Source organism: Parus major, chromosome 5 (genome assembly GCF_001522545.3).
Source record: "Parus major isolate Abel chromosome 5, Parus_major1.1, whole genome shotgun sequence".
Classification (NCBI taxonomy): Eukaryota; Metazoa; Chordata; class Aves; order Passeriformes; family Paridae; genus Parus; species Parus major.
In genome coordinates, this window is record NC_031774.1 from 12,164,571 (window position 1) to 12,188,453 (window position 23,883).

Here is a 23,883-nt window from a genome sequence, read left to right on the forward strand (position 1 = left end):
TGCTTTAGAATGTCTCTCTTCTACTGTCTTAAAAGTACATTCCAAAATGCTAGTTTTGAATATTTGCCTCATGATATTCATCTGTCCTTTTGCCAGATATTAGGTCAATAAATTCTCAAAAGAAAGCCTGATATACAGTAGCAGTTCTGCTATTTCCCAAGACCTAAACTATACAGTTCTCTGTTATAAATGTAATGAGCTTTTCTTGTATATCTCTTCTAAGGCTGTCTCAAAGCACTTTCTAAACTGCAAATAAATAAGTGTTACTGCTGTCTTCAGCAAGCCTAGGACTATTTTTCCTTTTTTCTCTTGAACCATAAACTCAGAAATCTAGTACCCATTTGCAAGACCTTCTAAGACCTTCAGTGGACCTCAGGAAAATTTTCCAGTAATTCAAGACAATTGACTGTTTGGAACAGGTAAAAAAAAGGTTGTGTTTGATTCTCATCTTTGTTTCTGAAAACAGTGACAGGCTTTCCTCCAGTGTCAGACTTTTTTGCATGGGTAGTCACTAAATAGTTTTTTATATTTCTTTAGTGGCATGCTGGCTTTGTATGAACGTATACAAATAAGGCATGTGAAAGATGCAAACGTAGAAAGAAGACAATTAGAATTAACAGATGAAGAGTGAGGCTCAGAGAGATGCACAAATGTAGTGTCTTTGCCAATAAATCACCAATGGGAATGATTAAACAAGAAAATACAGTATATACCTATTTTTCAGTTCTCTGATAAGCAATATGGTGGGAATAATTCTTTGGCTCTCGAGTTACATTCCATGTTAGTGGGTTAGTAATGGGTCACACATGACTGACTTAACAGAATAAAGGCTAAGATTAGATTACTCTTTTTAATAAAGTGAGCATACTTCAGATGAGACTGTTTTGTCTATTCATCAAAATTATGCATGTGGTGCCAGGCATCCTCTTCTTTTAAATGTACCTCATTGAAAATACAGCAAGTTAAACACAAACCATCTTAAGCATATGGAAGCATATTGTAGCTACTGTGTTTTTTTAATATGTCATGAGGGAAGCATCAATGCTGCATATGAAGATATGAAGCTGGCTTCTAAATACAAGTATCAAATAACAAACTAGCGCCTGCAGTATTTTCCTATATATATCAAAAAATGGATTGCATTATATACATATATATATATATACACACAAATGGTTAATTGAGAGGAAGAAAAGATTTTTTCCAAGCTAATAGATGAGTTTGAGGCATAAAGCTGGTTGTCATAAAATCTGATTTCTGATTTTCTGTGTGATTTTTTTTCTGCTCATATTTTCTTAATCCATCATGTTACTTCCGGCCAGCTGCTAATTGTACCTGAAGATTCTCATGCAGTTGTCAATTGCATTCCATTATCTATACAAGAGGTCAATAATTCCTTAGAAATTCTAACTGCTATGATAATGTGTGAATTTTGAGTTTCTCAGATGCTGAGAAAAGCATAAATTTGAAAATGGAGAACGGCAGCTTCTCTGTGAGGCCATGTATGTGTTTTGCCACTTAGCAACCAATTTATGTTTGTGCTCAGAATTACAGAGGAGTTAAGGCTGGAAGAGACATAAGGTCATCTTGCCCAAGCCCCTGCTCCAACCATATCCTGACAACTTTTGGATATCTCCAAGGATGGAGAATCCACGGCCTCCATGGCAGCTAATGTTCATTCATATTAGGTTCTCTATAGAGAACCTAAACCTATTTCCTAGCACCCATTTGCAAAGTGAAACCTAGAAGTGTTGTTTGAAATCTATGGGTAAGGAAGTTTTGAGCATAATACCAGTGGGAAACCATATTTAGTTCTTGTATTGCTCCCTTGAGATAGGAAGCCCTCAGTAATTCACTTTCAGTGACCTGTTGTATATAATATGCTGTTTGCTGCTTCCCATGAGATCCAGAGGGAAGAAAAAACAAACCTTACTCCTTGACACGCTTTGATCAATACCAATGGTTTAGAGCCTCTGTCTACCTGTTTAAAGGACACAGTGGGCCATGAAAGTAGCACCCTTGAGGGTACAGCTGAGGAGGTGATAAGGCCCCAGCAACAGCTGGAATTAGTCTAGAAGGGGGGAAAATTAACAGCAACCTTCAGGATAGGATGAAACAATCAGTGAAAGAGCGATGACCAGCTCTGTATGACATATTGCTGGGTAATGCTGCCAGATGAGTTAATAAAGCCATTGCCTAATTAAACCACATCCTTTGCATCATGTCTTCCTGCACAGTCAAGCTGTGTGCTTTCTGGCTTGTATGGTATCATCAATAATACAGACCCGACATCTAGATCATCTGGTGGCAGTGCAGGAGTTAGAATACAGCTCACTTCCTCTTAGCTGTATTTGGCTGCACAGAACTAACAGGAGTAAAAAATGGTAACAATTTATTTTTATCACTTAAGTGAGTACATTTGGACTGACTACATATGGAGAACAGATCTACTGAATAAGACTTTTGCCTAGTGACTTTTTCTGACTGTAGCCACATTTAATAATTGTGGCTGAAATGCTGGCTTTACATTCAAAAAAATGTTGACAGAGTATCTTTCACAAATAGGAACATCCTCACATGATTCTAAACATATGCTATAGTCCTTTCCCACATCTACATCTGTTTCTTTAATTGATATTGTATTTTAATTATTTTAGCTTATAAATACGTACTAGGGCTGATAAACATGTTTTCTATCGGATGTTTTTGGAAAGAAAACTGTCACCAAAGTTTCTTTTTTTCATTTGTTTCCTGAGGCATTTTTTCAAGATTTCAAAACTGTAACAGAGTTGTTTCTATTAACTTCTTTATTTGGATAGAGACAGGGAAAGGTGCAGATGGCTCAAATCTTAAACAGTGAGATAAACTTCAGAGTATAAAAGAAAGCTCATAATGGGAGAGTATGTTCTACTGTGCAGTGAATTCATTTTGGCTCAGGAAGAGGGAATTGCTGGTATTATGAATCAGTTAAGCCACAAGTTCAGTGAATTGCAGGAGGAGCATGGCAGCAATGACACATGCTACAGTATTCTAGCACTCCTTTATCTCAAGACATAGTTGACACAATCTGGAATTAGAAAAATCAATCACTAAACCCCTAAAGTACCCCTGCCAGAACCTGTATACAGGTCAGTGTCTCTATCTGAAAATCTCTATTTCATAAGGTTTTTGTTTGCACAGGACCCAGTTCTTTTCCTTTCTCAGTCAAATTCATGGTAGATAGATGAGAGCTGAGTTTTTCAGAGGGAAAGGATTAGCTATTATACCAAATATGGGTCAGAATTGTAAGTGATTCCACCCAGTCTGGTGCTGATATTCCCAAAGGATTCTCTCAGTGTTGGCCTTATCAGTCAACTATTCACTTTTATTTACTTTAGCAGTTGCTTTAAAAATTCATTCCAAAACCTGACTAAAATCAAGAGAGGGAAGTAAATGTATCTGCTCTATCTCATTAGTTAACAGAGAGATACAAATGTTTGATTTCATTTTATGTCAGAAAATATTCTATAATTAAGCACAGATCATCATCAATTCTCTACCAGAGTGACCTGGGAGGTTGAATTAGGTTTGGTGTTTAATAAACATAATTCAGATAAGACAAACATTTTGGACCTAATTTTTTTTCAGGTGTCTCCACTAGAATCAGTGGATACTCACAGCAACAGCAAATGTCCCTATTGATGCAGATCTCTTTTATATTTTAATCTAAAAACTGCTGCTTCCACACTTTTTTTAATATTAATACTGAAAGCCATGGATTTTTTTGTTTTAACTTGTTTAATGACTTACTAGTGTTGGCATCTTAAAGGAAATAAAATACCCTGACTTTAACCAAAGTCACAAATATGCATTGAGAATAGCAGCTTGCTTGTATTCCCACACTGGACGAGAAAGACTGGCATATCATGATGGAAACACACAAATAAAGAAACAACCTATGTTATAAATTATATCTCATGGACTAAGAAACGACTAATGGTATAAATTATAACTATGGAATCTAAATGATGGGAATGTCAAATAAATGTATATTTTAAGGCCCCAAGTCAGGCTCACAGCTGACCCCAGTTCCCTTGGGAATAACAGACTTCATCTCTGCTGAAAATAGGTAACTCCAGGCATTCTTTTAGTGCATTGATCCAATCTTGCTCCTTCCTTTTAAAGCAAAAGCATTGATGCTGATGTTGCCCTCCTTTTTAGAGCAGTGCATAATGTTTAGAATACTCACTCAAAAATTGGGTTATAGTTCTCTTTTCCAACAGAAGCTCTTTGAGACTTCATCTCCTACTTCTTATGCCAGGGCTTTTTGTTATTTATATATAACTATATACAAATATATATGTATATATTTATAGGTGTTTTGCTACTTGCTATGCCAGGGCATCATTTTGCTTTCCTTTTGGACAAGAATCACTGTGGAGGAATGAACTCCTAATTTAGTGGGAGAGGCAGGGCAGAAATGGTCAAGGTGCCATAGTTCAGGGATCAATGCAATTGGTGAGAGAAAGGTGCCTGTAATTACAGCCCTCTGTCTGTAAATGACTTCTGTAATTCACATCAAATGGTTACCCTGTCAAAACCCCCCAAAACTAAATAACAACAGCAAAAAAACCCACAACACAAACACACAGTAGAATTACTATGAATTAGGAAACTAACCCAACCTTCTCTTTATCTGCAGGAGAAATCTAAATTCTGAATATAAGTATCAGTCTCCGAGTCTGATACTGAATCTTAGAAAACAGGGAAAGTTATGAAAAAGTGCTCTATGTGTTTCTATTTTTATTGTATAGCTCCAAAAACTATTCTCTTCCTACTTCTTACTCTCTGTGCCTAATTTTCACTGACTACAATGACTACATCTTTAAAGGGGTTTCTGAATGTCCAGTCCATTAGGTCCATAACTGCATCTAGATAGTTTGGACTCTAAATGACACAAAAACATGCCTTGTAACTACATATTTAAGCAAGCATTGTTTGATGCAGTGGGAATAGGGACCTAGCTCGAGGCTGTCATTTCCAGCTCTTTACAGGTTAGAGTCTTGTTGAGGCAGATTTCAACAAGGCCTAATATCTCTCATCGAGTAGCACTGCAGAGATTATTGGAGTGCTTTTGGAAGTTTGACTTATTGTATGAAAATGGCTTTGGCTCATCTGCTACTATAATTTCTTGTTGCACTACTGTTTAGGGGCACGATGGCAGCATCCTCTGAAAGCATCTGTCCCATAAATACTAATCTGGATTAGTATTTATGGGACAACAGCAAATCTTCAGACCCTGTGAGAATTCAACCTAATTGAGCTGAATTGACAACAGACTTCTACAGGCAGCCTCTAACTGTACTGGAAAGGCAAGACTGAACTTTGCTTAGCTGAACTGTGGTGCAGAATTTTGCATTAATACATCAACAGGAAATTCTGAATTGATACTCAGCTCTTTTCTTGCAGAGAGCCTTTCTGCTATGCAACAGTGGAAATGCAGCACTCTACACCTCAAAGATACACTAATTGGATTAAGATACTTTTCTTAATATGAAATATGATAGGACCTTCTGAGACAAATACACCATCTTGTCCATGTCTCACTTCATAGTATGTCTGCTGGTAATCTGCATTTCTTATTGTCACTGAAGTGTTTAAGCATCAATTTCTTAGATTATCCATGCATTTAATTTTCCCTTAAATCTTGTGTGATGTTGTAATGACAGCAGAAGGTTGTGACAAACAGTTTCCTTGCTCCTAGGTATTCTGTTCTTTGGAGTAGTCAAGGAATTAGAGGTAGTTACATTGTCACCTCTTTAGTACAGGTGTGGGAATTCCCATGAAACAGTAAGGTGCTTTTCCAGCTAGGTGTGTGAGCATTCCTTTGGGCTGATAAACTATCTCAGCTGGACAGAGCTCTCTAATGAACTGTTAAGCAGTGCCTCCCTGACAAAGCAACAGCAAAAGCAGGCTGAGGCTATCAGGGCTGCATTTGAGCCTACCACATAAAGCAGATTCTAAAATAAAGCTAAAGATCACTTTATTTAAATCACTAAAATAAAGCTATCTCCTGCAGAATGCAGGTAGGATTAGGTATCTTTTGAATTGAAGACATCAATTAATTTCAATCAGTTGACTTAAGAAGATGAATTTATTTTAAAACCATATTTTTGTGAGATTTTTTTCATAAATCAATAAAAGTCCCAAGCACAGGCATTATTTTGCTTGCATAGTGAACCCAGTATCCTGTTTTCTTCTTGCATATAGCAATTATGACTGTCAATTAATTTATTTTTCAGTTTTTTGACCTTTGTCTATAATTTGTTGATTTGCATATAAATACTTTCATCTTTCAAGTTCTGTACTACTTGTCTGTTATTTTCCACGATTTTTTTTTATTCTGAAGATTTTGTTATGGAAAATGCAGCTGACCTGTGTGAAACTTAAGACCTTGTCTGCTCCCTTCCCATAGCTGCTGGAGAGTAAGAGAAATAGCTGTAGATAAAAAGGTTATGGCAGCTTGTTTCCTTCTCCTCTATTGTGAAACTATTTTAACTTCTGTCTGTTTTGTCTTTGCATAGCTTGTTAAGTCATACCCAGGAAAAAGGAGTATTAGGCATGCACCACATTTTCATCCTGGTTAAATGAGACAAGCAAAGAGAAGGGTCGCCAGCTTCATTTTCTGAAGGAATTGCTCACATTTGTGATTAAGATTCTTGGAAAGCTCTTCTAATGGAGTGGCATTTCCACTTGAATCAGTATAAATTTTTGTTAGTTAATATTTAGTATTCATTTTAACTGAATTATCTATACAAATAAAAGACTTCCTGATACACAGAAGACTTCTGGAGATATGAAAGAATGTCACAGTTTTCCTACTTTCTGACCTGTATGGTTCATGCTTCTGCTACAGAAACATGAGCAAAAGCATTACACAAAATGCTGTTCCAAACAAGCCCTAGGACTTCAGCAAATACCAGCTTATCCTTAATGAAATAAATGCACTTTATTGTGACCCGTCTTTAGCTTTTCAGTGGTGTTCTTCACTGTACTACTTGATTCTAACTTTGAGTTTTGAAGTTGTCAAAAAGGATATTATCCTATTTGTGTTTAAACACACCAAGCATATGTAGAAATAAATATTTACTAATTCAAAATTGGTTATAATTGTTCTCAATGAATTGTCTATATTTTGCCCATAAAAAACAGCAAGAGGAGATTAAAATATTAAATGGTTTTTAAAATACCACATTTATAAACTGTTGCTGAAGATCTGAACAGAGTTATCTTTCATCTCAGGATCAGAGATCACCTTTGATTATACATTTAAGTTCTTTATTGGACCTTGCATTACATTTCGAAAGAAAAATCTGTGCATTCTGAAGAGCTTGGTGATTTTAATTTTCACAATATAATTGTAGTAGAATGACAACAGTAGTTTTCATTTCTGTTCTCAGTCACAAATCACAGACTGTTTGAGGTTGGAAGTGACTTTTGGAGTTTATCTTGTCCTACCCCACTGCTCAAGCAGGCCCACCTACAGCAGTCTTCCCAGGATCATCTCCAGATGGTTTTCTAATATCTCCAAGGGTGTAGACTCCACAACCTCTATTGACAACTTGTTCTGGTGCTTAGTCACCCTCACAGTAAAGAATTGTTTCCTTATGTTCAGATGGAAGCTCTTGTTCTTCAATGTGTGCCCTTTGCCTCTTGCCCTGTCACTCGACACCACAGAAAAGAGCCCTGCTGTGTCTTCTTTACACCCTTGGGTAGAGAATCCAGTCTTTGTCCCTGTTAAATTTCTTATGGTTAGTAATTTCCCAGCTCTCTAGTCTATCCAGATTTCTTTGTAAGGCCTCTTTCTTCCCCCAGAGGAGTCCACATCTCCTCCTGCTTTAGTGTCATTTCTATCCTCACTTAATGTACACTCAATTCCTGCCTCCAGACCATTTATAAAAACATTCAAGAGCACTAGTCCTGGAACTGAGCCTGGGGGAGCCCACTGCCAGCCTGACATAATCCTCGTTACTGAAACATTTTGAGCCTCACTTGTTAGACGATTGTTTACCCAGCGTATTTTGGACTTGCCTAACTGAATGCTATACATTTTGTCCAGAAGGTTACACTGAGAGACAGCATCAAAAGCTTTACTGAAGTTCAAACCCACCACATCTACTGACTTCCCTTGGTCAACTAGACCAGCCATTCAGTCAGAAATTAAGTTGATTAAGTAGGACTTTCCCCCAATGAATACATGTTGACTTTCATCAGTGATTGCATTGTCTCTCAAATAAGTTCTGTAATAACTTTCTCCAAAATTTTACCAGGCACAGACAGGCATGTTATTATCAAGGTCTTTCTTCCTAATCTTATTGAAAGCTGGAAAAATATTTTCTGTGACCAAAAAAAAACCTGTGACCACTTCATACTCCCAAGAGTGGTGAAAAGTGATGGAGAGAGGTCACACAAAGACATCTGTTTTGGTACTCTGGGATATATCCCATTGGGCCCCATAAATTTATGCATCCAGCTGGAGTAGCAGGTCTTGAACAAGTTCAGGGTTATTCAGGTTTTGTTTGGTTTGTTTTGGCTATTAAGTTAGCCAAAACACTGAAAAGTTATAATACTTTTCCTATAGAGCTTTACCATCTAGGTCTGAAGCATTTTATGCTAGCTTCTAGTTAGAATAATGGGAAGATTATTTTACAATATAAGGAAGAATTTTACAATAATTTTCATTTAAAATACTTGCTGTTTCTAAGGTTATGTAGAAATTGCTTTCCTTGTGTTATTAAAATATCAGAAGAATTACTAAAGAGTATATGACAATAAAAGTAGCCCATTCCTAGATCAACAATCATTTAATCTCCCATGGATTGTGTACACTAGGAAAATTTAAAAACAAGCATATGCAATTTGAGAGTTCTCAATGTCAAAGGGGATGACAACAAGCCAAAGTGAAATAATTCATACCAATGTGACTATAAAATGTGTGTATATAAATAAGTTTAGGAGTTAACAAATAGTGATTATATAAATCCACTCCTTAAAAGTGACCTTGGTAGTGATCACATCTATTCCCAAAAGGAACTTGTAAAAAAAATAGTTATTTAATGTTTTTCTTTATTATTTTACTTACTTGAAAGTTAGAAACCTGTTTAAAATTTTACTTGTGATTTTTACATTTTTGATAAAGAACACAAAATATAAAAAGTAGAATAAAATCATCAAAGTTGACAAAGAACCCCAAGATCATCAAGTCCAACCTTTGACTGATCCCTGCCCTGATATTACTTACTGTACTATTACAAAAATGCCTATAAAAGTAGACTTTAAATACTAGTTTAGAAGATCAATGTCAGAAAAAATTTAAAGAATATTTAACATACAACTTGTATATAATTTCAAGAGATTGCTTTCACATGCAAGGGTAATAATACTTTGACTGGGATTTATCTTTACAGTGTCTACAGAAAATAATTCCTTCTCTTGTGTTAACATTCAGTGAACCTCATATTCACTTAATGTGAGCACAATGGGATCAGCTGTCTTGTCAAGTTAATCTATAACATTAATGCAGTGTTTTATTCCTCTTTCTCAGACTCCATGCACATGAAACATTCATATATATAGTTTTCAGCAGAATGTTCTTGTGTCCATCAGTTACAAATGCATGGCTTTATCCCTGGGCCAGTGAAGTGCTTTGGTACCTTGCTGTTACTGTCTAAGTACTGATTCACAAATCTGTTACAAAAGAGTATGCAAATTAAAATGTGTTCTGTATCCACTCTAAATCAGTCTATAGGATATGCTTCCATACATACTGTCACTTGTGCTGTATTTCTGGTTGGTTTGTATGTGGTTTGATAGAATATAAAACATTGGAAAGGTCCTTTCTGAAAGCTGTTACAAAGGAACTGGTAATTTGGTTTGTAGATGGAGATCATTACTACAGGTAATCCATCATTTTCATATCCTGTCTCAATTCCATTGTTACTTGTGGGCAGATCCATAAAGAGGCACAATGACCTCATGGAAAAGGCAATAAAGGAGAAAACCTACTTCTGGTACTTTGGTTGATGTACTTTTTTATCATCAGTGAGATCCTGCCCTTTGTGAATGATGTTTATAAAGGCTGTGAGTTGCTCATCGTGGTACCTGTATGTACAGCACTCCATATTCTGGGTATCATTTATCACCTACAGCTCCTACTGGACTATCTGGAAGTAGTAGAAAGTGAATTTTTGCTTCTTTTTTTATATTGAGGAACTTGAACATATATTTCAAAGAGAAAATTACACCTGGATTAACAGATAAGCAAATTAGGGTGCTATGTTCTACTCTCTATGTAGAGATGAGATAAATGAATGCAGTAGCATTAACATGGAATGGGGAGGAAAAAAACCATTAAATTTTTATTACTCTGTTGGAAATGTTCTGCAAAACAACATCTCAAATTCATCATTTGACCAAACATTTTGTTTTAGAAAATATTTTTTACTTTACATTTACTAAAGCAAGAAAGAATTTGAGTGTCATGATCAGGTTCAGGCCTTAGATGCCCATAAGTGCAAGAAGTGCAAGGAATGATTGGTCTTCTCTACAAGAGACTGCTGTTGTAGTATTTGGCTTAACACATGTGCAGTTACAGTGTTCAAGGCTCAAGCACTGTTTGAAGTCTTGTATCGTTTTGTTGTTTTGGTTTTTTTTCAGGCCCTCTGTATAGGGCTTGAGTTTCATCTTTAATCAGCAGCCAGCTGTTAGGGCTGCCACTGATTCCTGACCTGTAATTACCCCAGAACCTCATCCTGCTGGCTGTCTTGTCAGTCTCCTGATATTCATGCTATAATATTGAAGGTGGCAAAAAATCCTTTGCAAAGGTACCAAGAGATTTGTATCTTTGCACTACAAATCAATCCAAATACTGAAGGCATGAGTCCTGTTCTCCCCTAAACCTCCCACTCATTTCCCGCTTTAACTGTGTCCTGCATTTCAGGTTGTAATTAGGTCTAAGAATGCGAAATCAAGCAAGTTTGCTTGAACCTGCCACTAGGAAAAGATCAACTGGCAAACCAAATCCACATTATCCTTGCTGATGAGATCCATGTTTTTTGCTGGACCATCTGATTATGTGTTTTAATATGAACTGTGTAAGGTTTCTAATGCAATGCCTTTTTTGAGTAAGCTGCAACCATAGACACACTTAAAGTATTCTAGATTACAGTTGTCATGAAACATACACTTCATTTTCAGCTCTATCTACTGTATTCTTGAATTTTGAACTACAAAGTACTGCCAACCAGCAAACATGCATTTTTATTCCAGGATGAATGATGATTGCAAGCTATGAATTTGTTTCGGTTCTCTCCCTTTCATCTGAGGGGATAAAGTTGTTTTTTTAAAAACATGCCATGTCCCTCAGGTATGTGTTTCAGTAAATACATATGCAAAGGAAAGGCTAGAACAATTGGAAGTTTTCATTTGCAGCTATTGCTAATTGTTTAGCTAGCTCCTTTTAGAACTGGCCATCATTTAGCTAAATCTAAATTAATCTTTCTTTAGCTGAGGAAAATAGCCTCACATCTATTAAAAGATTATCACCTGATGAGTACATCTGAGATCAGTAACTCTTTGCATCGGGCTCATGTCTCATCGATGCACACACTCGAAATTACTGCCGTGATACCACCATGATGCTCACATGAAGGAGCTGACATATTCTGTACAAAAGGACATTTTAAGTACTTTGTGAACAGGTGACTAGGATAATGGATTGTAGGAGAGGCAGGAGACCTGGGAGTAGGGATGATCTTCCACGCATGTATGTGTTTCTCTGTTCACTGGAGAATGAAAAGCAGATCTAATGGTTTTCAGAAATTTTCTGATATATGCTTATGCCTTTTTAATGCCTCTGATTTTTTTTTTTTTTTTGCTTAGCAGCTACATTCAACTTAAAATTTACTTGCTGAGAGATGTTAGTGGGAATAAATTGTTGCTAGGTTATGAAATGCATCTCTTAGTATTTCCATAGTCTACGGTTTTGATTTTATCTGATAAACTCAAGTATTGCACAAGGGAAAAAGTAAGCTGTATTATTAACATGTGCTGTTGAGAAAATCTATTAAAAAAGCAGAACTCCAGGATGTAATATTAAGAATTTTTGTCGATAATTACATTAAGTCTGAAAATATATATTCATCTCAGAACCACAGCAGCATGGCAGAGACTAAGACAGAAGTCAAACTCAGATCTGATTAAGCGTTTTTGTGGTTTGATTTGGTTTTTTTTTCTTATAGGTCTCACCTTTCACAGTCATATTGTCTTTTTCTAGCATTGTTTGCATACTTTATCTGATCTTCAACTACATAGTGTAAAAATAACTTCTGCATAACAATTTTCTCTTCATTGATTAAAAGAAGGATAGGCTACCATATAGAAACTTTCCTACACTGATGGAAGAAGGCAGTTACTAATCTGTAGGAGAAAAGTATAGTTCTGTATAGTTCCTGAGAAATCTTTATCCATATCACAGAAGAATGGTGAAGCTATTATTAGTATTTCCACACTGACTCAGAGTTGTTCTTGATATTTTCCCTGTACTATGACCTGGGCAAAGAGGAATCTGAAATACAGCGTTCAGTTTTCACTTTCTGAAACCAAGTTGTCATCTGGTCAATTCAGTTATTCTCATCAAGGCTGTGGTGGGGGCCTTCAAAGAAGAAAGGACAGAGGTGAAATGTGATCCCCAGTGATCACAATGGTTTCATGGGTCTGTGGAAAGTCAGAGGGAAATTATGGCAGCACTAGAAAGTCTAATGCATATGTATTAATACAGCCAACCATGCTACAATAAATCTATAAATAAGTGAAACACAAAAGAATGATGAGTCTTTATTTCCTACCACTGCATTTTATAATTATGTTATATTAACATAATATAAATATAAATAAAATATATAAATATATAAAAGATAAACTATATTTATATATAAATGTAAATATATGTATATAAATATAAATATATATAAAAGTATATGCTTTTAAAATAGCAATTTTTTATTGCACAATGCAAAAAAAAATGTTGCTTCTATAAATGTTTTCTAGATAACACTAGCATACAGAGAGAAAAAACAAAAACAAAGAAAGGATACATTGTAAAATGAGAGATTTACAAAAAAAGTTAAGTTAAAAGCTAGGACTATTAAAGCTTTTTTCATGAAGAACAACACTGCAAAAGATAGGACATTTGACTATGTATATATGTATGTATACATATATTTTTTCAAGTATTCCCATTCAATAAAATGTTTTATTCTTTGTAAAGGAAGAAAAGAAGACACGACCCCAGAGCATTTTGATAAAACTGTTGTTTGTCTTTCTGGCAGCTTTGCAGAAACTGAGGAGGACCCAGTCTGAAGCTCCATTTGCCAATCAAGACCACCTGAACTAAGTTCCTCAGTTTCCCATTCAGTGAGATGTTATCTAACCCCAGTGGACAGAGCAGCTTTTCTTTTGTCTGAGTCTCAGATAGGCACGTACACAAGACAAGCATAGAGGAGAAGGGAAGCATTAACTTTTAAAAATTGTGGTTAGGCCTTTTCTAAAACTCCATTGTGGACAGGATTTCTGAGCCTGAGAGAAGTTTAGGCCTGTCAGGGGTTCATCGTGGAAAACTAGTTGCCGTGGTGTTCTGACTTGGACTCCTGCCCAATACCTTGTGTCTTCTAGCGACACTCCATGTCAGAAGATACACTGGAAATATAACTTCTGTTCTGTGAACTGAAAAAGCAACCCCCAAAAGAACAGTGTTGCAGTGCTTATGGGTCACCATGTCTTATACAAAATTAAGTTCTCCAAATGGTGGTGGGGGGAACAAATTCAGTGGAATGCCAAAACCTTTGTAAACAAGTATCAGAATGCAATGAAACTTATTGCTATCTGGTTGTTAGACATGACTTAGTAGTTTGTATTAGCTTGTTTCCTAGAAGTTTTTGTTTCTTGTTTTTGTACATTAAGTTTTAATTTAAAGCTTTCTATGAGCACAATAATTGAACATTTAAGACTCCACCATATTTTTGAGGTAATTTTGCATGTAACTAAAAGGTTATATACCTTGATGTCTTTATCATGTAGTTTGTATCCATTAAGTGTACCTTTTTAAAAAAAAATATGAAAATACTGTGTTTAAACATCTTTCAGGGGATGAAGATTAGCTGGATAGATGTAGGATACCAGTATATTATATACTGTGTAAATCTGTATACCGTAATACTCTTGATCATCAAAATCGTTGCAGTTTTGCAGACTTGTTACTGAAAATTCAGAATTTATTTAATATGAATCTAAATTAAACTGGTATGCATCAAGACATTTTGTTTTAACATGTTTATCCATAGATGATTAAAAAGCATTAAAACACAAAATCAAATTTTATTTAAAAGGCAAACACAGCAAAAAAAAATCAGCTTTGAGTCAGGGTAGGAATTTGTTTCAAAATGAATCTTTGCTTGAAAAAATAGATAAATTAAGTATCCAGACTGGGGGAAAAAGAATGTGGTGTGAGATGTGAGGAGATGTGCTTGGAAGTAAGAAGTAAAATTAAATTTTAAGTATAAAACTATAGAGTGGTTTGTGTTGGAAGGTGTCTCGTTACGGACTTCGTGGTTAGTTTTTTTTCCCCTTTGAACTGAAGATTGATGAGAGGGAGGCAGTTTTCTTATTTGGTCTCGGTTGTTTATTCTTTTCTACAAGAAGCTACATGCACTATGATAGAAAGGGGTAAAATGGCTAACAAAGATCCTTTTCAAGGTCATTTATATGTCCATTTACCCAATTAACAGATGCCAAGTAAATTATTTTTCTTAGTGACCCAATGACCCAACACCCAAGTACTGCACTGTGGCATTCCTTATCCAATCAGTTACTACCACCCAAAAACCTCTAGGAGAAGAACATGAAGAAGAAAGAAGAAGGGACAAGAGACAACACCGTAAATCCTCCATCTTGTCTTTTGTTCTCTAAACCAACTTTTTCACCCAGTGATTTAAGAAACTTTCTAATCTACTTTTACACTTTTTCCATCTAACTTTAACATTTGTTCTCATGTATCACCATGAAAACATGCTCATGAATTTCATGTTATATGAAATTCAGTGTTTCTTTGGATCTTAGAACTAAGTATTAGAAACAAGGGCACACACTCTGTATCTCAGACTCCAACAGGAAGGGATCTTAAAGATCATTTCACTGCAACCATGGGCAGGGACACCTTCCACTAGACCACGTTACTCAGAGCCCCATCCAGCCTGGCCTTGAACATTGCCTGGGATGGGGCATCCACAACTGCTCTGGGAAACCTTTGCTCGTGCCTCACCACCCCCACAGTAAACAGTTTCTCCCTAATATTCAATCTGAACCCAACCTCTTCCAGTTTAAAATCATTACTCCTTATTCTGTTGTTGCACTGCCTTATAAAGGTTTATCCCTGTTTTTTCAGTAGGCCACAAATGGGTAAGAGAATGTGTAATTTTAAAAAGAAAGGGAGAAAGAGCCCTTGATCTACTTTTATAAAGGTGTTCTTTAGTTTCCCTAGTTATTTTTCACAGCCACTAACTCTAACTACTCAGAAGGTGTACAACACTGGGCATAGTCTATGGCAGCAACTAGGAAAAAAAAATAGTCATTTCAGGTAAATGAAAGTTACTGAAGGTAACCATCCAGAAAGTGATCCACAAAAGGAAGGGACCCATTACCCAGGGTGAGGGTAAGAATTCTTCCTTCATCTGCCCCTAGAACAGTCCTCCTACTGGAGTTGTTTAGTTACCAAGGTGCTGTGTAATAGAATCAAATGTATGCAATCAAATGCCTGACAGGTGGGTGGAAATAGGCAAGTGTCTCCAGAGATTCTTAGCTTTTGGTTTGAGACGAATGTCTGAAGGAATGGGAAGTGGAAAAGGAGGAAGACAATCTTGAGCTCTGTCCCTTCTCATCACATTTTACGAAAAGAGCAGTGGAATTAGATTAGATTAGATAGTGGGAAGAAATTCTTTACAGTGAGGGTGGTGAAGCATTGGAACAGATTGCCCAGAGAAGTTGCAGATGCCCCATGAGAATTGTGGTCACATATTTCTGTAAATTTAGACTCAGCATTATGTTTATATTGTTTCACACAAAGTATTGTGAAAATGACAATAAATTAATAGTAAAAAAAATAAAGGAAAACTATTTTGATGCATTCAGTAAAAACAAAATAATCTGTCCTCATGTATGGTCCATAAAATTTTCTGATGTGTGGAGCACAAAAACTTATATAGTTACAATGTACATTCAGCAGAAGTACTGTTTTGTGCCAAGTCCAGTGGGAAACCTGAGGTACAGGGGTTAATGTTGACATAAAGGCCAAATCCTGATTTCTTTGATGTTAAGAGGAAAGTTTTCATTGAGCCCAGTGGGATTAAGATTTAGTGTACATGTTCTTGTTTCTTTGAAGTTAGTGTAGTCTAACATTGCTCAAGTCTATTAAGTAGTCTTTACTAGTTCTGTGATGTTGAATAAAAGAAAATTTTATGCTTAGAGCAAACTCTTCTCCTTGTTTCCAAACAAAAATTTTGACCAAGAGGGAACTGCAACTAGAAAAAAATAGATATTGGTTTAAAATTTGTAATAAAAATATAGATAGGAATATAAGATACACAAAATTTTTTCATTACTTGTATTTTAAGGTACAGGAATCTATAATAATAGCAAACATGAATTTATGAACTCTCAAAAAAGTTTTTATAACATATCTCTTTCTGTCCCTTCAAGCATTGTTTCAAAATCGATTAGTTTCTGGAAGCAAACAAATACTTTTCTTCTATGTTAAAAGAATTTTTAGTACCAGTTTATAGTTAAAAAGCTTTGGTCTACAGCTATTTTTTACTCAAGGTACTGGTGATGTAGTCATGTAGGCGTTAAACAGAACCAGCAACTTTAATGCAGATATTCTTTATGTGATTGACAATTATTCTGCCAGTGTTATGTCTGAGCATATAATTTTCTTAAATGTGCAAGATAAAATCTCCCTTAAAGTTTTTACACTGAAAAAGTAGATTAAAACAAAACAAAAAAATTTTGCAGAAAGTTAAAACTGATGTGTATTCCAACATGAAGACCAGAAATGGAAAAATAATCTGTCATGTCTGTATCTGGAACAACACACCCCTTATAAAAAATCACTGACTTAGAAATCAATGAACTTTTCATGGTTTTAAAGAGTAAAGAAAATGCATAATATTACACAGCTTATAAGTTTGTGGACTAGGGACATCCGTTTTGCCATGTAATTTCAATTTAATGTAATGTATTAAAAACAAGCAAACAAACAAACAAAAACCCAAGGAAAATAAGCTTACATTACTACCATAGATAATATGCTAAATTCATTGCTATGCTTCTACAAGCTTATCATTGAAATATTGACAAAGAAAAATTGCATTTTAAATTGCTAACTCCAAGAAAATTTGATTTTTGTTTCTTTGATATGAAAAATAAACCTAAAATGACATATATGCTTACATAACCTATGGCATTTAGCATTAAGTCCTAGAGAGTAATTCACCTAATGAAAAGATGGGGCTGAAGTAGTTTTACAAGCCCCCTGTCTTAGCTGGGGTGGTTTCATGTTTACAATTGCATTTTAGAGATCAAATGCAATAAATCCTAAAGAAGCAGGAAATGCTTGAGTACTTCAAAGACTTTTAAATTGAAAAATAAACAGAAAACTCAATAATTTATACACATGTTTTAGAAACAGTACAAATAATTATGTATGGAAAAAAGTGACACCTGCTCAGAGAAACAATTTAGCTTTTAGATTTAAACTAACACCACTTAACCATTTGTTATTCTAACTCTTCTACTGAGTTCAGGTCTAAAATGGTCCATAACGCATATATATCACTGCATATATCTGCACAGATTATATGCTAAGCATTTAAGTTTATATTTACGATTCAACTTCAGAATTTTTCAAAAGTAGGTCTATTCGCATTGCTCCTAATTCTGCAGTAGGTGGCAGTGGGTAGTGGAGAATATACAAGAATATACAGTCTAAATGTCATCACATTTTTAAGGGAAGCTTAAAAATGGCCAACTGTTTTATGCTTTTGAGTTATGCATATATCAAACAGAAAGGAACTGTGAAACAGAATTTCTAAATTGTCATGTTTAAATAGTAGCTTTGGGAAAGCATTATGAACATAAATTAAACTGATAATGGAGTCAAATGAAGATAGAAATACAGCACACTTTCCAGTAAATAAGTATGAAGCTGAGTCCATGTAAGAAAACTAAATCAAAGGTTTAAAACTCAGGAGAAGGTTCTGCAGGACAGCTCTGTAAGTTAGAATAATGTGGTGAACTCAATTTACAAATAGAAACAGAAAACTGCCACTTCAGTTTTATCTATATTCCTTTGGAAATTGTTTATATTAATTTTCAATATTGCACTCGCTTTTGAAGATACCTTTGTAATTTATAAAATAAAAATCAGTTGGATGGGAGAGGATTTGGTCACAATGTTGTCAGTGTGGAATATTAAAACGGTTTCTATAAGCTGATTGTGTGGGAGGATGATTTGAGATGTTTACAACAGAGATCTGATTTTACATTCCTTGCACACCTGAAATATAGGAGCTTGAGGGTATATAGAATGTGAAATTGGATGAAAAAGTCTGTCCAAGAAGAACATTCTGAATCTCGTTTATTATTGATTCCTGCTTCTTGCTCATCTGAAAATCTAGCTTGGTAGATTTCTATAGAAATTGCTTGGTCAGCCCTGCTGATTTTCACGTTTTCACCACTGTATTTGGTGCTCCAAATAGACCAAGTAAGACTTTTAGAAGTGCAAGGCATGCACTAGTTCACATCTAAGATACTTTGAAGTGACCAATAATTAGGAGTTCTTTTCATTTGTTTCCTGTTTTAATCTCCAAGTTTTCAAACTATGCAGCTGGAAGCGATTGAGTGCTCAGTGTTTTGAAAACCCTGGTCACGCATATTGCTGGACCTGGACTAGCTGAGGTAAAACTCCCACTGGAACTGTTTATGATTTTTTGGGCAAACTCTGTCTCTCGATGCTTCACATGGTTAAGTAGTAAGAAAACATCAAGTCAAGCTATATGGTTGTGCTTATTGTTAACTCTCTAATTATAAACATTATCCATTCATAGATATTATCTTTTATGTGAGTTAATAGTTTGTACTAAAAATAGGTACAAGCAAATCCACAGAAATAGGAAAAATGATGACTCAAAGTTAGTTGGAGTTTTGCCGTTGACTCAGTAGTAGTAAAATTATTGTAGTCTCATTGTGTTACACATCAGCTAAATTTATGTCAAATTAAGAATAAGAGTAGTGTTTTGATAAAACTGATAGTGATGAAAAGCTTCCAGGGTGTTTAAAAAAAATGGAAAAATGCAAGAAATAGACACACTCTATTGAGTCTTTAGTTAAGGTAAGAGCTCCAAAGTTAAACCCCATGTATCAATAATTTAATGCCCTATTTCATATTTAAACTAAAAGGAAATAATTGCCTTTGTTGAACCATGGTTGAATACTTTCTTGATTTACTTCTGCATTATCTAATTTTATGCTAGCAAAGTGAATATGGCCAATGAAATTTTGTTACTTGAATTTTGAAATCATGCATTGTTAACTTTGATTTTGTGCGCTATGTCTTGTTTTTTGATATTGTTTTGTGTTAAGATGCATCAAGTATTGTCTTCCTCTCTAGAAAACTGAATAACAGTTGTGATAAATCTTGAACAGTATTTCCCAGGATATGTCAAAGTTCTCTTTGAAACATATCCAGATTTTCCATTTTCTGCATTGATGTTTATGATTTTTCTTATACTTTTAGAAATAATGCATTCTTGTCTGATTTTATGTATAACTGTTTACCTTTCAGTATTGTACATTTAATTTTTATTCATATGATTTAACTATCAGTGTTTCTGTGTTATAAATCTTTCAATGTCTGTTCCTGCTGCAAGTAATTGTAATTGTTTATATTTCTTTTCAAATCAGAAAGTTGCTGGTTTTGGTTGTCTAGTAACTCCTCATTCTTTCATGGGCAATGCCACAAATATCTCCAGACTTTTATAATATAGGGGGAATATAGAAGGAATAGTATATCACTTTTGACTGTAAGTCAAAGAGTCAAGTATGAAATTCAGATATAAAAAAATGAGAAAAATAGGAGAAAAAAGTGATGTTCTCTAATACAATGTGGTTTAATTATTCTGAATAAAAATACTGTAATTGATCTATATATGTTTGTAGTAGATTATGCTAAATAAATTATGGAAGTGGGATTTTTTGTTCTATTCATTGTTAACCTGCCGGCACCTTTATGCCTGTACAGAAGAGTGCAGATAAGAACTCTTCAGGACACATGAATTTTGGTTGTTGTGTCAGTGATCATTGTGTACCTCCAGTCCAGATTGCACGTGAAGGCCAGGTACAACTTAATTTGCCTATGCCCAAACAAACAAGCAGAAACAGTTAAAGTCTGAAAACATCCCAGCAGTGGTAAGGAAGTGCCTAGAGGCTAAAAGTTCTGAACTGGCCTCCTGTAAGTCACAAAATATTTTGCACTTTTTATGCTTTGAAGCTCTTCTGCTCTGACACGTGTAGAATTCTCCACAGAATTCTGAGTACACAAATATCTCTCTCAAAGCCTCTCTGCTGTTCTCTCTTGGTCTGCCAGAGAAAGGACACCATGTGTCAGGTTCCCTGGTGAGATAAAATGAGACCAGGGCTGAATTTGGCCTAATCACTGTCTCCATGAACTGGCTGTTAGTGTGACTCTCAGTAGTGAGACATATCAGCTTTACGAGATGATTTGCCAAGGCTGGTTTAGCAGATGCCGAACGATAGTTATCCACATTAACAGCATGGCATTGACAGAGAAGTGCTCTGACTGAATGCCATGGATGTGGAGATCTGCAGAGGAAAATATCTGAGAAAATTATTAACTATGAGAACAGCTTCATTTTTTTTTTTTTTTTTTTTTTTTTTTTTTTTTTTTTTTTTTGCAAACCTGCAATAAGCTTGGAGCTGGGCATGATGAATGATGTAGAAAATGTGAGTAGGAGGTGGCATGTTCTTGAACAGAAAGTTCTCCAGCATACTTCCCCACCTCCCTACGCAATCTCAGTTTTTAAATCTGTATGTGAATGCATGGCTACTTGTCTGGTACTGGAAAGGGAGTTGTGGCTTAATATTAGCATCATTTTTCCCTTCCGCCTATAAATCTTTTTAAGAATAAGATTGGGGTGTAATTTTGGTTTTTCTCCCTTGTCCTCCTTCCCAGAATTAGACAAACTACAATGAAGATTATGAAGGACTCACTTTATTGACATAACACTAACAGTAACACACTTTCGTGAAACACAGAACAGAGGTTTAAGGAGTCTGTTCCCTCTGAAAAACAGCACTTAAAATTTAAGCTTGGTAAAAAAGATAATATTAAATCAAGGAGTAGAAAATGTTTTCTGGTAATGGGATCATTTTCTCTATGCACTCTTTTGTTTTCCCATAAAATATCTTGAACTACCCTTAGTATAATATTGAGGGACTAATTTAAAAAAATAGTTCTCTAGAAAATCAAAACTATGTACACTTTCCTTCTTAGCTACCATCATCTCTCTGGCTTGTTCATTCCTGACATTGATATGACTGATAAGTAATTATCCCTCTTCTTGTTCCTCAACCCAATCTGGTTATGCACATTTGATGTTTAACTGGGTAAATCACAAGGAGTGGTTTTATTGTCCAAAGAACACAGAGCACCCAAAAATAAACTGCTGCATGAATAAAAGAATGAGATAGAAAGTAGTGTAAACATATGGTATGAAAATTTAACTCTGGCTAGTGGAAGATTTTACTTCCTTATAAAATTAAAGACCTGAATGAGGTAACTAAAGTGCTCTGAAGTGAAATCTCAAAGGTCCAGTCCAATGCTTAAAGCACCTCAAAAGCCTGATCCAGTACAGAGAATAAGAACAACAGGTTGAGCTAGCCTAAAAAGTATTTTTAAGAAACTGCCAGTAGTTCTAAGGCTCAGTATGTCTTACTAAATTGTTGGTTTGAGGCAAAACTGTGCATTGATTCCTTGTAATCTAACAGAGGTCAGTGGCTTACTCTTTTGTCTTTCTTCAAAACTTCCAGCTATCTTCCTGAACAGTTTATATATTGAACAATTATAAACTGATATAACAGTTTATATATTGAACAATTCTAACCTCTTAACTCACTTTTAATAGTTGCCAGAGGTAGCATGCCTCTTCCACTCCTTGTCACTTCTTGTTTCTAGTTACTCTACTTGCCAGTTTCAAGCTGACAGGATGGCTAAGAAGAGGATTTGCTACCCTTGCTTCCTATTTTGTTTCTATTTTTTCTGACTTTTTCACTCATTGCCTTTTAAGTATTTTTTGCTGTAGAACAGGGCTATTTTTAATTGTTGAAAAAATATTCAGTCAGTAAACACTTTGGCCAGGAATCCATAAACCATTTTGGTTCTGTATTCTAACTCAGAAGATGATCTGTCAAAATTAATTGAGAATGTCTTAATGTAATCAAGTCCAGTTTATTAGGCAAACACTTAAATTATTAATTTAAATACTGTGTAGTTCAACAGCGTTTATGACAGTGACAAATACCAACATATTTTAAATTCCTCCTCTGTGCAGAAGTTGATGTCCTGCTATAGCTGCTGCTATTAGACATAAAAAGTTGTCACCTTGCTAGAATTTAAGCTTCTCAGAGTCTGGTAAAGAATTACATTCAAAAAAAGCTTATAAAACAAAAAGGTATATTTTTAAGCACACGGTGCTTAAAATTAATCAAGCCTAGAGTGTCATTTTCATTCTTGCAACTCTATTTTGCATCAAGTAGAATTACACGAGAGATGAATTTGAACCAGAAAGTTCAGGGTCATGCCATTTCATCAATTTATAGAACACTTAAATTAACGTATCGTTATTTACCATAAATCTACTATTTTAGTACCTTAAGCATTCCCATTTCTTTAGTGATGAGCAAAATACTTTTTTCATAAAATGAATTAATCTCTTTTCTGTGTTTGTTTGCCCTATCTAGAACACAGAGATTCTCCAAAAAAGAAAAACATTAGGAGGGTAAAGGAGAGAAAAAAAGATTAAGGAAATTGGTTAAAAAGAGAATTAAAAAAAAAGTGGATGGTGAAGGTTGTGAGTTAATGACATAGCATGTTCTGAAAAGGGTGCATTCATTCAAGATGTTTCACAGAAACACAGAATAGTTTGGGTTGAAAGGGGGCTTTAAAGGTCCTCTAGTCCAAGCTCCCTAAGATGACCAGGGACATTTTCAAGTACAGCAGGTTGCTCAGAGTGCCATTCTACCTGCCCCTGATATTTCCAGGGATGAGTCATCTACCAGCTCTCTACTTTTTATGCCATCCTCAGAGTAAAACATTTCTTTCTTGTATCTAATCTGAATCTTCCCTCTTTCAGTTTAAAACTATTAACTTCGTCCTGTCACAAAAGCTCTACCCAAAAGGCTTGTCCCTGTATTTCTTATAAGCCCTCTTCTGGTACTGGCAGACCACAAAAAGGTCACTCCAGAACTTTAACCTCTTTAGGATGAACTATCCCAACTATCTCAGACTTTCCTCATTGGAGAGGTGCTCCATCCCTCTGATCATCTTTGTGGTCTCCTCTGGACTCACTCCGGCAGGTCACTCCTGTCCTTCCTGTGCTGGGACCCCAGAGCTGGATGCAGCACTGCAGGTGGGGTCTCACCAGATCAAAGGGGCAGAATCCCCTCCTTGCCCTGCTGCCCATGGGGCTCTGGATGCAGCCCAGGACAAGTCTGGCTCTC